The sequence below is a fragment of the Mustela nivalis genome (genome assembly GCF_964662115.1).
Source record: "Mustela nivalis genome assembly, chromosome: 1".
Classification (NCBI taxonomy): domain Eukaryota; kingdom Metazoa; phylum Chordata; class Mammalia; order Carnivora; family Mustelidae; genus Mustela; species Mustela nivalis.
The window spans coordinates 96,699,774-96,717,588 of NC_139020.1; the positions used below are offsets into that span (position 1 = coordinate 96,699,774).

Here is a 17,815-nt window from a genome sequence, read left to right on the forward strand (position 1 = left end):
GGATTGCAATTTAAGAGACAAAGAGTCTATAGAAATCAAAAGTGTGCTGGAATTGCAAATGGGGAGTGCAGACTTATAAAGGCAAAACCCACAAGGTTACATAACTTGTTTTGAAAGAATTAGGATTGGTGCTGACTTGAAGTGAGAGTTTAAACTCACTATGGAGTCTGGGTGACTCAGCCAAGTTAGTGGCTGCCTTCAGCTCAGTCAAGATCTAGGGGTCCTGGGATGGAGTCCTACCTCAGGCTCATTGCTCAGTGGGGAGCCTGCTTGTACCTCTGCCTACTGCTCCCTGTGCTTGTACTGGCTCTCTTGCTCTCTCACAAATAAATAAACAAAATCTTTTAAAAAATAAATAAATAAATGGACTATGGAATACACGATTAGCTCTTTAGCTAATAGGTATTACATTATCTCAATTTCAGTGTCAAATAGAAGGATGTATTCTAGGAGGTGGTCAAGTTGCAATTGACAAAAAGTCAAAGTTCATGGTGTTTTAAGAATTGAACCAGGAGAGGGTTATAGGTCTTACTTCCTCAGTACTTCCTTTTCAGGGCTGTTTTGAATGACTCTCTTAGCAATGTTTACTTCATTTCAAATCTCCTTTCGCACAGGGATGGTGATCCCCCATGGTTGAAAGTGAAGTGAAATTTTGAATAATGAGAAAATTAATAAATCTTGGTAACACACTCATCCAACAATCTGTTTTGTGGCACCTTTGCAGCTTGAACCCTTGCTTGAGAGTGACAGCAATGATTGAAGCAGCATGGTTAAAATTCCTGTTGGCAAATTCAATCCACTCAAGAGAAGAAATCACAAACCCATTGTTAGAAACATGCCTGACAATTCATATCATAAAACAGTTGGCCCTCAGCCTTGACTGTTGAAGGGTAGTGTGAGTGACTAGCTCCTTAGGACTTATGGGTTTTTATTTAATTTAATTAAATTTTTCTTTTAGTGTTTGGTTACCATAGGAAAACTGCAAGAAACACATTCATTAGAAAAATATTTTACCTCATAATAGTTTAAAACCAAATCTAAAGGACACCTGGGTGGCTCAGTTGGTTAAGCAATTGCCTTTGGCTCAGATCATAATCCCAGGGTTCCTGGGATCAATTCCCACATCAGGTTCCTTGCTCAGCGGGTAGCCTGCTTCTCTCTCTCACTCCTCTCCCTTGTCTCTGCTCTGTCCTCTCTCTTTCTTTAAAAAAAAAATTAAAACATCATAAAAAAAAAAAAAACCAACTAGCCAAACCTAATCCATAGAGGTGCTTTGCTTAACTATTAATATGTTGTTACTGTTTTTGTCTTTTTTTTTTTTAATATTTTTTTAAAAGGTTTTATTTATTTATTTGACAGAGAGAAATCACAAGTAGATGGAGAGGCAGGTAGAGAGAGAGAGAGAGGGAAGCAGGCTCCCTGCTGAGCAGAGAGCCCGATGCAGGACTCGATCCCAGGACCCTGAGATCATGACCTGAGCCGAAGGCAGCGGCTTAACCCACTGAGCCACCCATGCGCCCCACTGTTTTTGTCTTTGTTTTGAAATCAAATTTGGATGTGGTAGTGGGTCTTCTGATTTGAGTTGCCATGGCCCCACCATTTCTGTTAGTTCCACAGAAGCCCTCATTTACACATTTTGTTTTCAGCTGGCACCACAGGTCTTGGCATCTGTGATTCCCATCTCTATTTGTAGCTGTGATTTTAAGATGGCAGATCATAAGAATTCTGATAAAATCTTATAAAATCGTACCATATGAGGCACATGGGTGCCTCTGTTGGTTAAGTTATCTGCCTTCACCTCAGGTCATGATCCCAGGGTCCTGGGGTTGAGCTTCAAGCCAGGCTTCCTGCTCAGGGGGGAGTCTGCTTCTCCCTCTGCCCTCTTCTTCCCCCCACCTCCATTCACACTCTCTCTCCCTCATTTATTTTTACTCAACTTCATGTCTTTGTACATATTTGCTGCTTACAAAAAAGGATTAGCTGATCAGCAGCTGAATCTTTTTAATGGCTCCTATGCCACTGACAGGGTGTCAGGGAAGGTGTCACATTTGTAGGAGAAAGAAGTCTGTCCTTGGTTTTGTGATGAGTAAAAACAGACTGTGCTGACTAAGAGACCTGAGCCACCTCAGGATGACATGATACCTTATTCAGACCTGTGATAAGTTTTAGTAGGTAATTATTTTTGAAAGATTGCCAGACTGGGTTTGAACTCTGTCTGACATTTAAGGCCAGAAAACTTCACTTCTGGTAGTCAAAGGCTTATGGAAGAAGAAAAAGTGTAACTAGGTAGGTTATTTCTTAAATATATATTACTTTCCAGTTACTTTACCACTTTTAGGTCTCAGAAGGGGTCAAGCTACTGAATCAACTTTGAACATATTCTGAGATATTATTTTTAAAAATTAATACTGATGAAATAATTAGCCTATGAAAGAAGTGGATTATTATAATTATTATATTATTATTATTTCTAGCAGTTTTCTGTGATTATTTCTCATGTAACATTTTGCTAAGGCACTGTGCTTCCAACACTTTAAGCACCCTGAACACCTTGTATTTAGGAAATGGGAAATTAAAAAAGTTCTAAACATTAATGAATTTCTTTTCATGTATTCTTTCTGAAACAATGATACATGTATTAAATGAGTTATTATCCTTTCTCCATATACTGTTGTAAGTGCTGATCTATGGCAAATACATGTCATATAAATTAAAAAATATATATGTATATACTAAAAATTACCTTTAGATGAGAAAATTATAAAACATGTCACCAAACTTATAGGGCAGCACAAATATGATTTCACAACACTGGCAGGCAAAAATGTCCTTGGTATTCATAACTCGAAATGGTTTTGTTTGTCTTTCAGTAGCTCATCATTCTATTTGATATATATTTCATACCCTTAAAAATATTAGATTTCTTATTTTTCAGAGTAAATGACCAACATCTCACTAGCATTTTCCAGTAGACCTATTTTCTAATTTTGTCTGCTTTTATGCCTCTCATCTCAGAAAGCAAAACATTCAAGTAATCCAGTTTACTTTCATATACCCAAATAGTGCTTAATGTTCTTCATGCTATTAGATTCACTTTTGCATAGTATTGTGTACATTTTTGGATTTGTGGAGTGGAAGTTGTAGAAACATGGATTTATAATCCCTCTCACATTCAAATATAAACTTTGTATTTCTATGGGGAATTATTTTTCTTGCCTAATATTTTCTATTCCCCCACTCCACCCCAGAAACCATGCATACAATGAAAAGCATAAAGGACACTTATCTGAAATGTATAGATCACTAAATGTTTCATGTTTATAGCCGTGTGATAATTAGGTTTAGATATAGGACATTTCCAGCATTCCCCAAATTTTCAACCCCATTTTTGCATCTTATACCTCTAGAAACTGCCTGTTTACTTGACCATAGTTTTCATGGTAGCATATACCTTGACTTGTGTCTCTACTGTAGCTTTAGCATAGAGCTAGAAGATAAGAGTTACTCAACAATTTTTTTTTTAATGAGGAAGAAAAACTCTCTGATATATAATACTGAAATGAACAATTGCTTAACTACTGCAGTATAAAAGTATGGATTTTCTCAAAGATCTCAGACTTCATTTCTTTTCAGAAGAACCAAATGTCCAGTCACTAGACCAATGACTACTACTTGTCATGGCATAAAGTAGAATCTTCCCCCAGTTCAGAAATTTTATATTGGGTCAAGAAGGCAGAGAGATTTCAAGTGGACAGTTAGGTGTGGGAATGGCGTTGAGGAGTTCACCCCAGAGTTAACTAAGTGGAGTTAACTATGTGGAGGGTGAGAAGTATTTGACCAGCACTCACAATCCGAAAGTTCCCTCTACTCTCTCAACTCCTACCACTTTGTGATCAGTCTTAGTGATTCTGCCTCCTGCATAAGTTCTAAGTTTTCTGCTTTCCTCCATCTCCACTGTTTCTGCCCTGGTTAAAGCTGGCGTTGATTCTCACCTGCAAAACTGCAGCTGCTTCCTGAATGGTCTCACTGCTCTGTCTCTTATAACTTCCAATCTATGCTGATATATTAGAAAAAAAACAAAAAACTTTTAAACCTCCAAGTCTGATTATGCTACACTCTCCGATATTAAACTTAGTGCTGTTGTTCTTTAAAATTTGCATGTATGGGGCACATGTGTGGTGCAGTCACTTGAGCATCTGACTCTTGATTTTAGCTCAGGTCATGATCTCAGGGTCATGAGATGGGCTCTGGGGGGTTGGGCTTCATGCTGGCTGTGGAGCCTGCTTAAGATTCTCTCTCCCTCTCCCTCTGCCATGCACATGTGCTCTCCCTTAAAAAAAAAAAATTGCATTTATACATGATAGCTCTATATACGTATTTCCAACAGACTTTTTCCATACTCTGAGTGTTTTGAGATCTATTTTGATTGCTTAAGGGGACATGTTAAAATACAGAGTATGGTTGAAGGGGCTTAACCAAATCAAATTCATGTTATTAGTTCCCTCTGGTGAGGCAGCGGGAGAGAGGACAATACAGTTGGAGATGGTTAAGAAGACTTCTGAGACATACAAATAAGGAAAAGACTATTATGTACACTATCCTCTGGAGCAACAGAGAGACCTAACTTATTAAGGTACTCTGAAAATAAAGGCAAGATCTTTTTCAGGCCCTAGGATCTTATTCAGGATTCTGAGACCTCCTTTTACATCATTCCAGTCATGTTTGACCTCTTTTGCTTTCTCAAATACACCATATTCTTTCTTAATTCAGGACCTGCACATATGTGGTTTTTCTTGCTTAGAAGGTTTAGGAGGAGAAGGAATGTGGGTCCTAACATGTAGTGCTAATAGTGTGAAAATAAATTTAGTCACTTGGGAGGACAATCTACCAGTAAGTATTAAAACTAAAAATTCACATATTCTCTCACCCATAGAACCTATTTCTATGAAATAGAACCTATTTCTAGAAATAGAACCTATTTCTCCATAGCAACCTTAGAGAAATCCTCACACATCTACAAGTGGATATATGAACAAGGATATTCATGAGAGTTTTGACTACAATAGTAAAATTTAGAATTGACCAAATAAATTATAGAATATTAGGATCATGAAATACTATGCAGTACCCAAAGAGAACAAAATAGATCTCTACAAATTTATATGAAAAATAATCTTTAAGACATCTTTGTTGAGTGAAAAGAAATAGTACATTTATATGTATATTACAGTATTATTTGATTAAAGGAGAATTCTTTTTAAATTTTATATATATGAAAGGAATATAAAGTTTAAGATATATGGGATGGTGGTATAGGGGATGAAAGTGCTGTATGATCAGAATGACCTTTAGCTTTATGCACATATGCTCCCTCTAAAAAAAAATTGAAAATACTCCTGTTTTTGTAATCAAATTACATTAACATATTTTGTTTAGGTAATTAAGAAATATAAGTCCCACCTACAAAAGAGAATATAGATTATCATTTTATTATTTTTTTTATTTTTGATATTCTGATTTTATATTTTTTGGTCTTTGAATCATGTCTTGAGAACCACTAATCTAAATTACACTATTTTCTAGTAATTAAACTGTAAATTTTGGAATAACTATAAATGTTATTTATTCTTTGAGTTATATGTGTGTTATATGTGTATGTGTGTGTGGAAAATTTATGTGTGTTAATTTGGGAACTTGAAAGCAATGAAGACTTTTTAAAAGCCTCTATGGTTTTATTTTGAAATATACTCTAACTGAAAGTACTCAGTACAAAACTTAGACATTTCAATCTCACTGTTGAAGAGAATCTTTAGTATTTTTGTTCTAATTCCTATTCATATTATTAAATTATTTGTAATTCTCATTTGTCTTCTAACTAACATCAGGATGAGTTTCACTGATGTTATCATTCTATTTATATTTTATTTATATCTTTGTTATCTAGAGGTAGCCTCAATGAATAACTGTAATTTTTTCTCTACACATTATTTTTCCCCATTGAGATTGTCCCATCTCAATATTACATACACTGCTAAACATAAGATTAGCTTAGAGGTGGAGCCGTGCAAATTTGCTATAACTATGTTTTAAAAGTCTATGCATTTTCTATCAATAACTAAAGCAGAAATCTGGAATGCTGAATCTTTATATTATGCCATGGAACTAGTGTGGCATTAGTTAATTTTTTAGAATATCTTATTGCTTATGGAGAACTATTGAATTTTAATATCAATGCTGGTTCAATCCTGGTTGTATATATATATAATATGTGATCCTATAGTCTAGTATGTCACTGATATTTTATTAAAATGTAAAATAATTTTGAAATTTCTGATAGCACAAATAAACTTTGAATGCATGCAGAAAGTATATATTCAGTTGAAGTCTTCTTTTGTATTGAAAAATGAACTTGACTTGAACATAACATTCTAAAAATAGCCATCTTGCTTTCATATGATTTATATTTTCTTTGAAACAACCTTGTAAGTGCATTGCTCTTTTTCTTCATTTTATACCAAAGGTACTATGAGAAAGTAGGCATAGAATATCCTATTATCTGTTTGATTTGTGTATCTCAGTACACTACACAAATTGGGCATGAAGTAGAAATGTTTATTTTTTTTTCCACGGGAGCCTCAAAGAATGAAAAGAAGTGATAGCAGGACAATATGCACTATCAGAAGGAACAACTAGAGATTGCATTTTTTTTCAGTTTTATTGGACGGTATATGGATAGTATTTGTCACTGGAATAATGCGGCTCATTTATATTGTACCTATTCTTCTATGGAGCTCAAAGCACTTTATGGGCACTCTCATTAATCCGAAAGCCTGAGCTAGATACTTGGCAGCTTTTGTCTTCACTTTATTGCCTGGAAGACAACAGTTTAAAGGATGTCATTGTGCAAGCATTTGCAAAGTGTTCAGAAAAACAACCTATGGGGTTAACTACAACATGAATGGTGAGGAGGACTTTTTAATTTATTTATGTTTTATTTGTTTATTTTATATACTGTTATTTATAAAGTAGTAGTTGTCCAATGAAGCCACGCACTACATATAATTATTTAAAATATTCTGACTCTTCTTTACCTCCAGGACAGTTTTCTTGCTATCTCCGTGTCATTAATAGGACTTTCATTCTTCCGCACATCCGGGATTGAAACCTTACTTGCTGCTTCTGTCACTTCATTGTCTCTGTTCTGTTCAGGGAGTTGCCAAGTGTTGACAATTCTACTTTTCCAGCTTTTTTACATGAATCTTTACCTTCCTACTTCTAGACATTTCCTCATTTGTGTAGCTGTTAATTCTTCTTGAGAAACAGCTATAGCTTCTAACACTTCTGTGTTAGACCCTTAATTTCAGAGTCTAAAAGAAGCAGACTGAGCCTATCTCTATGGCTTACCAGCTATGACTTTCAGCTTCTCAAAGTTTTTGAGCTTTAGAGTCATTTCAGTGGAAAAGAAATCACATTAACTAGGTTGAAAAGTTGTTTCATCATGTATTAAGTGTGGAAATGGAATGAGATGCTATACACGGAGTGCAAGCTCTGGGTCTGGCAAAAAGGGGATCCATTTTTGTTGTTTTCATTGTATTCCCTTTTCCTGGTATGTTGTTTTCTGAATATCACTCTCAGATCAGTATTTCTTAAATTGACTTCCATGGAACCAACTCTCTGCTCAAAACCCTATCAAAGTCCCTAGGGTTTCCCTAATATTCCCCATGCTTCTTTGTCCACTACCTCAACAAGGATGCTATAATTTCAGTCTTAATCTACAACATGAATTGTTACCTCCAGTTAAGCTTAACCACTTGCCATTTCCTTTACACACCTATTTTTTCCTGCCACATTCCATTTCATCAAGTTGATTTATTTATTTTTTTATTTATTTTTGCCTAGAATCATCTCCCTTATACACATTTTCCGTATAGTTCGAAACTTACATATTGGATTAAAGGTCATGTCAAAGCCATGGACACCAGAGGTACAGAGAACAGTTCTAGTAATTGTGTTTTAGTGCTCTTGCTATTACTTCTATTTCCTTATAAGGAATCAAGGAGATTTGCTTCATGGGCCAAACTTTGACATACTAACCAGTGACCAGTCACAGGACCCTGCTTTTCCACTCACCCATTAGCAGTGAGTTTTTTGCTTCCACTGAATTCATCACTGTCTTTTTCAGGTACTGGTCTTGCCCTGATTTTTATTATATCAATTCTCTTCAGGCCCCCTGAAACCCCTTACCCCAATGAAGACCATAGGTTTTCTGGTTACCCTGAAACTCTTCCATTCACTGATGAGTTAAAGTCATGAAGCCAGACATTTTGGATCATCTGTTCCCTCCCAGATCTGGCATCTCTGTTCCAGTATCAACCCAACTGCCACAAAAATGCAGTGAAATAGAGTTGCTAAAGGGGTTCTGTTCTTGCTCTGGAATAACTTTTGGACTTTTTTCTTTTCCAGTTATTTAAGATCCCACTCATTTTCTACCTCTTCAGCAACATTCATAACATTTACTCAAAATGACCTGAAAGGTACTTGGTACATAGTGCAGGGTATAATATTACATCATTGGATATTTAGGAATATTAAATGAAGAAGCTAGAAAAAAAATTTAGGCCAAAGTCACTAATTTTGAATTTTGTTCAAGCTCCATTACCATGAAAAAGCTTTTAAAAGGTGACTGTGTCCAGTGCTGCTTGAAATCCTACATATAAGAACTAACAAAGATACCACTGCTGTCCTTATAGAATGCCCAAGCTTATTAACTAGACCATTAGTACTATACTAAGCATAATGATGGCTCTCACTGTGTCGCTACAGCCTGTGCTGTGTCTTCAAAGAAGAGTTACTATTTAGTGAAATAACCTTTCAGTACATGAAAAACATTACCTTAGTAAGGAAATAGGCAAATAATTATTTTAGGTTTTTTTTAAATGTTAATTTGGGTCTCATTTCATAAAATACTTTAGGAAATATACATGCAGTCCAATTGCTAAATTACGTTCATCAAATTATAGCTTATTTTTTTTTAAAGATTTTATTTATTTATTTGACAGAGATCACAAGTAGGCCGAGAGGCAGGCAGAGAGAGGAGGAAGCAGGCTCCCTGCTGAGCAAAGAGCCTGATGCGGGACTTGATCCCAGGACCCTGAAATCATGACCTGAGCTGAAGGCAGAGGCTTACCCACTGAGCCACTCAGGCACCCCAGATTATAGGGCTTTTAAGTAAGAAAATTCCCACATGTATAACTTGAAAAGAAGAATTAATAATAGAGTGTTTTTTTAAAAGATTTTATTTATTTATTTGAGAGAGAGATAGAGAGAGAGCGAGTAGGGGGAGGGAGGAGAGGGAGAGGGACAAGCAGAGAGATATTCACCTCAAAGTCAGATGTAACCATCTAAATACAAAGAGCCTCTTTCAACATTAAGATGAGAAATATTTCAATTAAATTCCTGTCTGGATTATAAAGTACCATACGGCCATTTGAAACACATTTTAGAGAGAGAACTATTAACTTACTTAAATAATTGCTCATGGACAAGTTTAGAATCAAAACCTTAGAAATGGAAGTCCTTAGATATTGTATACATGATGAATATAAGACTGCAAAAGAGGTGAAAAACTTTCCCAGAGTGACTTCCTATGTAGGAGTAGGGACCAGATATTGGTCTTTGTACTCAAGGCAAGTGTCCCTTTCTTGTGTCAGTGTTTCCGTGTCAAAAATAGAAGATCCGTAAGAAACAAGAAGATCTGGAAAGTACTGCAAAAATATGTGATAGCTCATTTAATCTAACATCAATATTAGGATAGCAAGGGTTAATTATTTTCTACTTTTATTATCAGAAATATCTAAAAAAACTAAGTAAATCCAGAAATAAAGCATTGGTTTTCTGCCTGTTCATCTAATCAGCCTCATAAAATAATGTATTCATTCTCATTACAATCTGGTATGAAGAACTTTATTGTAAATTAATGGTTGCATACTTTCACAACAACCAAAAAACAAACAAAACCCATCCACAGTTTATTTGCTATCTTATGAAAAATGCAAACTGCACTTTTTCTAAAATGAGAACCTTTGCAAATCATTCCGATGTTCGTACCCTTCAAGTTTGAGATGGGAAGCTTCTCGGGGGAATGCCTCTGAAGAGGATTGCTTTGCTTATATTACATGTAATGTGCAGATGGCCAATTATTCCAGTTATGAATCTAGACTACTCTCCTTGAAGTAAAGAACAAACTAGATATTTTATCTGTCTCTTAGTTTGCTTTTCTTATGATATAGTTTATGGTTTGTTTCCAAATGTTCATGTTCTTGGAGTGCTTTAAGAAATGAAATAGTCTTAGACAAATGAGAAATACAAAAAAATAGAAATACTTAGACTTTCAGGGAATGGGAAATTGGTTCTCATATAATCAATTATTCCTCTGAAATAGAATTCAGAAAATATTTGTCAACATCTGAATATTACCACTGCCATTGTATATCTAAATTTTCATTTAAGAATGACAAATTTGGGGCACCTGGGTGGCTCAGTGGGTTAAAGCCTCTGCCTTAGGTTCAGGTCATGATCCCAGGGTCCTGGGATGGAGCCTCGAATAGCATCAGGCTCTCTGCTTAGCAGGGAGCCTGCTTCCCTTCCTCTCTCCCTGCCTGCCTCTCTGCCTACTTGTGATCAGGGTCTGTCAAATAAATAAATAAAATCTTTTAAAAATGACAAATTTGTAGATACAAATTCAGTGAGATAAACCCTATGCCAAAGGAAGTGCTATTTCTTGAGTAGAAAGGATCAGATTACAAAAATGTAATCTGATTAATTATGGCCACCATCTACTTGAAATATACGAATGGACTATGAAGTAATTTATCAGTGTGTTATAAAGTCAGGAAAAACCATGTAAGTTATTTATAAAAATGTATTCTCATAATTCTCTAAGTAATGATAAATTCAATTACAGGACACATCAGCTATCAACTAACAATTTAATTAAATATTATGCTTATGTCCTATATACTGGGCCAAAATGAAGCATATCACCTCACTTAACTGCATATTAATCAAAACTTTTTAATACAATAGTTAAAAACTCTTCCTTACTTGAATGTTTATTGCATAGCCACAAATATACAAATAATCCAAGCATATTTGTTTGAAGGGAGAAAATGATGATAGTTTATATTTTAAAGTCCTTTGCCCCCAATAATTTTTTTAAGATTTTATTTATTTATTTGAGAGAGAGAGAATGAGAGAGAGAGAGCGTGATGGGAGAAGGGCCAGAGGGAAAAGAAGACTCCCTGTTGAGCAGGGAGACAGATGCTGGAATTGATCCTGGGACTCCAGGATCATGACCTGAGCCAAAAGCAGTTGCTTAACCGAATGAGCCACCCAGGTGCTCTCAAATAATTTCAATTTACCAATACAAATCTTGAATATCTAAACATTAAAAAAAATGTCTTTAGTATTGAGAAAAGTGGCTAGCTCCTTGTGAGCCTGTGTCATATTCATTATTAATAATTTTGAATAAGCTAACTGGAAAGAGAGAGTCCAGATTAAATTAACAAATATTAATATAAATATTAACAATATTAACAGATTTTTCTTGTGTATTTTTTTAAATAAAATTGTACTCTACATGGGGGCTTAAGTGGGTAGGAGAAGAATCAATGAAACAAGATGGGATTGGGAGGGAGACAAACCATAAGTGACTCTTAATCCCACAAAACAAACTGAGGGTTGCTGGGGGGAGGGGGTTTGGGAGAAGGGGGTGGGATTATGGACATTGGGGAGGGTATGTGCTTTGGTGAGTGCTGTGAAGTGTGTTAACCTGGTGATTCACAGACCTGTACCCCTGGGGATAAAAATATATGTTTATAAAAAATAAAAAATTAAAAAAAAATAATTGTACTCTACATAATCTGTATGATCTTTTAATATCAGATTGTACAGACACTTTGCTTTATAAATGAGTGTATTACTTTCTATTCCCTTTATGACTTTTTGTAACACGTGAGTTAAGCATTAAAATATTGTGATAATTACTATGAAATACGGCAATATGCTTAGCTTAAGAGAGGACCAGTGAAATGAGGAGATGAGACCATCCGTGTCTTCAGTTTAAGGATTTATGATTGCAAGTTTTATATCATGAGTCATGAGTTTTATATTTATGATTAGACAGAACAAAATTATTCACTTGAACTTTGGTCTGATCATTCATCCAAATGATGCTGCTCTTTACTGCGTAGTGGGCTAAACCATGGGAATATAACAGTGAATCAGTCTCCAAGAAGCTTATACACTGGTCAGTGAACAAAAAATAAAAAGGAAATTAGAGGGACTCTTGGGTGGCTCAGTGAGTTAAAGCCTTTGCTTTCTGCTCAGGTCATGATCCCAGCGTCCTGGGACCGAGCCCCGCATCAGGCTCTCTGCTGGGCAGGGAGCCTGCTTCCTTTCCTCTCTCTCTGCCTGCCTGTCTGCCTACTTGTGATAGCTGTCTGTCAAATAAATAAATAAATAAATAAAATTAAAAAAAAAAAAAAAGAAATTAGAAAAAAGCAGTGTTTACCAAATGTCTGAGCAAGGATTTACATGTGGGCATGTTAGTGTCCCAGAGTAAGTGACATATAAGAGTTGGGTAAACTAGCGTTGGCCAACATTTTTTTTTTAAGCGAGGGAGTTGGGGGAGGTGAGAGGGAGGAGGAGAGAGACGGAATCTTAAGCAGGCTCCATGCCCAATAGGGAGCGTGAGGTGGGGCTTGATCTTACAATGCTGAGATCACGACCTGAGCCAAAATCAAGAGTCAGGCCCTTAACATACTGAGCTGCCCAGGTGCCCCAATATTGGCCAGCTTTCAGACCTACAATTTATATTAGTTTGAGGGTAGGCAGGAAATAGTTGTTAATTAAAGAAATAGTAATTCATTCTAGTTATGAAAATTATCAGTGAAAACATCTTATACTGTAAAAATATACACATACAGGTATATGCGGCTATGTGTGTATGGATGTACGTATGTATACACACATAGAGACACTGAGAACTCAGATGAGCTCCAAGAAATCTACATAGCACAACACATTTTTAAGTGTTAACGATTTCCTTTTTAATAATAACCTGAACAACACAGGCTGAATTTGACTACCTTGAGGGGAGATGGTGCTATTCATAACCAGCAGGTTATGAGATGCTGAAGTTATAAAAGACCAGTTGTATCTACAAGGACAACAAAATGACTAGCCAATTTAGCACACTGGTCATTTCTGGAAAATAACTGTAAATTTGATGAGCTAAAATAAAAATGAAAGAACATTTGTGCCAGTTATTTAATGGTCTGATTTCTGTCAAAGTGGCAGTTCTCTGGAGAAAGTCAAATCAGGTATTCTGGGATAACATCACTGATATCAACTTGTTCCTTTTCCATCTGGGTCTTTTTTACAAAAGTGCGGCACAAAATGTCTTTTTAAAAATCTCTGCTTTATAAGCTCTCTGATTGCTTGGTTCGCTGGCAAGTAGGAAGTATTTACATTTTTACATTTGTCAGTCTTCTACTATAATGAATTATAATACTTGAAAACCAAGGGGACAGAAAAAGAAGTCAAATCAGTTGGCTATTGTAATATTTACTCATGGCTGAAATAAAGTGCTTAGTGTAATTCTGATCTCAAATCGCCAAATTCATCTTTGGGGAAAGGACAAAACAAAGAGAAGTGTTCCGAGTCCAACTTAAACTTGTTATTTAGTGATAGCATGCGAGAGCAGGCCTTGTTTCCCATTTTGAAAGAGCCTCTGAGAGAAATTTTTGATTTGGGGTTTATGGAGATAGTTAAGTTAAGAGGCTGTTGTCCTCTTTAATTTTGGGGAAGGTGAGCAAACATGAGCTACTATTTATTTATTTTTCTTCTTCATCCTGATTTTTATTATCTTCTTTGCCGTGAAAATCATGTAAATTGTGCTGTTGAGAAATATATAATGAGTTAGGCCAGTGCTTATCAAATGTGCCTAGGAATCACCTGGGGATCTTGTTAAACTACAGATCTAGATTCAGAAGGTCAGGGGTGGAGTTTCAGATTCCGCATTGCTAAGGAGCTCCTAGACCTGCCTGTGCTGCCTGTCCAAGGACTACATATGCTGAATATAAAGAGTCTGTAGGATCTATGCTTCCCTTATGTAGCAGGATCTTGGTTTACACACACTGTGCTAGGGGTTGAGTTCTCCTCAGCTTGGAAACTGTACTATCCTTTCCAATGACAGCATGTTATCATCACTGATCCATACAAGGCTCCTCTTGCTTTATTTGCCAGCATTATTATTATTTTTTACCTTATTTCACTTTTTGGTGCATTAATCTGAGGATCCCAGTGTCTAAGATTTCTGGTTTCTGAAGACTTATCTTTTTTGATATTCTTTGGGTAATCGATGCTTGGGTGTATGCACTTCTTCAGCTGAATTTAAAAGAATTCCATTTTGCCATACAAAAAGAGCAGCTGTCAGGTAATAGAGTGTTCATGCTTTCTTTAGACACCTAACCAGGTATGATTGAAGAGGGCATCAATAATTTGAAAAAGTATAATGAAAAGCCTACTAAATATGTGCAATTAGAAAACTTCTCACTTATTTAAACCTCATTTCTTCTAAGTTTCATCCACTGTGGTTCAGGCTGTCAGCCTCTAAGGTAATACCCTTTTTATTTCATGAAGTCCAAGTAATGAAGGCCATTCAGTGCCACCTTGGTTATGCGAGTATAGTAGATGGGATGACAATCTTGTAGAGTAAAATTGTTTATACATTACATTTCACAGAGTGAGTCAGTGATGAAGTCAAACTTGGGCCTCTATGTCCTGTTTCCTCTTTCCACTACATGCATGTAGTCTTGTGTCTGGGAATTGGATTATTGGTGGCATGGATTGATCTGGTTCTTTATTTGGATTGCAACGAGTACATAAAGTAAAGAGAGAACTGTCTACTAAAACAAAAAACAAAAAACAAAAAGTTATTGTCAGTCTTTAGTAGGCATAAACAATGAACAGGGCATGATATCTATGTTATAATCTAAAAGTTGAAGTGCTGTGGTGGCTGGGTGACTCAGTCAGTTAAGTGTTTCCCTTCGGTTCAAGTCATGATGCTTGGGTCCTGGGGTTGAGTCCCACGTCTTACTCCCTGCTCAGCACTGAGTCTGTTTTTCCCTTTCCCTCTGCCCCCACCATGATCTCACTCTCTCCCCCGCCCCTCAAAACAATAAAATCTTAAAAAAAAAAAAATAAAATAAAAGCTGCAGAGCTAAGAGGTAATGTCAACATCTTTTCTGTATGGTGTCCTTTCCATCAGGTACACAATCTGCCTGATTTTCAACACATACCTTATATTTCATAAATGTGTTTTAAAATATAAATGAATAAAAATGGTGTATGTATTCGCTCTTATTCAAAGCCTCTTAATAATGCAAGAAAATAAAATTCTCAGCTCTTCTTCAATAAATGAGTTAAAAAATAACATTTATCCATAATTTAATCTTAGTATACTGTAAAGTCCTGCTTTTACTATCTGCTCTCAAAAGTGAATGTTTGTCAAACTTCCATTAAGCTGAAGGTGAAAAATTAATGAACCACTTCAGATATTTCAAAACTAATGCAAGTCTATTAGTCATTCAGAAAAAAAAAAAAAAAGGCAAAGATTTAAATACATTCAATTAGGGTTTAGGGTTCACTCATATTTAACTTTTAAATATATTGTTTCATATGCCTGATAGAGAATTATAGAAAAAAATGCAATTATTGATTGTTTCATTAACAGATAAATACATCTCAGATTATTTTAATTATAGAGATAGTATTTTTTTTTCCACATAAAAGATAATGTTACAGCAAGGTTAACCAGTGAGTTGATGGGGATAGATTTTTTTTTTTAAAGATTTTATTATTTATTTATTTGACAGACAGAGGTCACAAGTAGACAGAGAGGCAGGCAGAGAGAGAGAGAAAGAGGAGGAAGCAGGCTCCCCGATGAGCAGAGAGCCCGATGTGGGGCTTGATCTCAGGACCTGAGATCATGACCTGAGATCCTGACCTGAGCCGAAGGCAGAGGCTTTAACCCACTGAGCCACCCAGGTGCCCCCCCCACTTTTTTAAAGATTTTATTATTTATTTATTTGGGGGGTAGATGGATTTTGAAATTCTATGTAATATTTCCGCTATGGGAGGGCAGTGAGCTGGAGAAAAGGCACAAATGTATAGCAAGTGCAGGATTAATAAAATTATAATTTATTCTTTAGTTGTACCCTTGTTCCATCTTCAAGGCACTCAGAAAACCAGTGAGATAGTGGCATTGAAACTATTTTTCAAAGAACTGCTGATCCTGTTGTGTTCCTGTCCTTGTACTTGGCATTGTGTGTTATGCAGTGATGGAGAAGACTTGGTTTTTTCTTCAAAGAATTTATTTATTTATTAAAGATTTTATTTATTTATTTGACAGACAGAGATCACAAGTAGGCAGAAAGGCAGGCAGGGAGAGAGGAAGGGAAGCAGGCTCCCTGCTGAGCAAAGAGCCCGATGTGGAGCTCCATCCCAGGACTCTGGGATCACGACCTGAGCCGAAGCAGAGTCTTTAACCCACTGAGCCACCCGGGCATCTCATCTTCAAGGAATTTAGAGTTTAAAGAGGAGAAACAAGGTGATAAAGTGATAAGTATGAAATGTAATGATAATGTTAATTGGACACGAAAAACACCACAAAAAAGCACAGAAATACCACAGAGTGAGAGGAGAGCAACAGAGAAAGCTTCGTGTAGAAAGTGGCTTTTGAGTTGGGTTTCGGAGAAAGTGTGAAGTTCAGACAGTGTGATGCATGAGAATAGCAAGTAAAGGGAAGGGGTGGCTTTTGCAACAACATGGAGGGCCTACTTCTCAGACTATGTGGGAGAACAGCTTATGTGTCAGCATAAAATGTATGGAGACGAACGATAGGAAATAACCTTCACACTACAAGGTCTGAGATTGTGAAGAGCCTTGAATGGCAAACCAGAGTCCGCCATTTGATCAGGAGAGGGGTGAGATCATGCAGCATTTTAAGAAGTTTCATTTTGTGTTGGTAACGTATCAGGACCTAATGTCCATGAAAAGATCAAAATAGCAGATTGCACATTTCTCATAAATACTATCTCACCATCCCATATACACTAGAGCTCCTGTAGGTAATGGCCAACAGAGAAAATCCATTCTGTAGTAGAAAATCAATCTTCTCAGAGTAAGAGGGGTATATCGGAGCTTTGCAGCTGGTGTGTTGAGGGACATCATCTATGCTGTGAGATATTAACCACTATGGCAACCTGGAGCAGCAGAGACTCAGGGCTGGTTACCTGAGGCTGATAACAGCTTCCTTGAGGTGTGAAAATTCCCTTCATATTTTCTCAGTGAGCTGAATGGCATCTTGTGCTGTGTGAGCCCTGCAAGGCCTGGCTTGGGGGCATGCAATGTCCACCGTTGCACAGGCCCCCATTCAGAAGGGCCGCCCTTGATTAAATGCTCCGCTATTACTGTCTCGAAATTCTTTTTGAACAGGAAACCCCACATTGTCATTTTGCTCTGGGCCCTGCAAATTATATGGCCACTCTTGGTCCTGTGACATGAAAATGGCTAGGAAGCCATGAACTACACTGTGGTCAAAATGCACTGTCATATATCCATATAAAAGGGGTTACTGGATTACGCAACCAGCACCGTGCTTACATAACAGAACTGATCCTGAGCTTAAATCTCTATTATTCTTTCTTCAAGCTATGACTGCTATGGCTGCCATAGGCTCAAGCTAAATATT

The 17,815-nt window shown here is 36.5% G+C and overlaps 1 protein-coding gene across 1 annotated transcript in view; it reads left to right on the forward strand.

The window, feature by feature from the left end:
- Window positions 1–17,815, forward strand: part of NAALADL2 (N-acetylated alpha-linked acidic dipeptidase like 2) — a 756,112-nt gene that overhangs the window by 379,230 nt on the left and 359,067 nt on the right. The gene's annotated exons all lie outside the window — the stretch shown is intronic.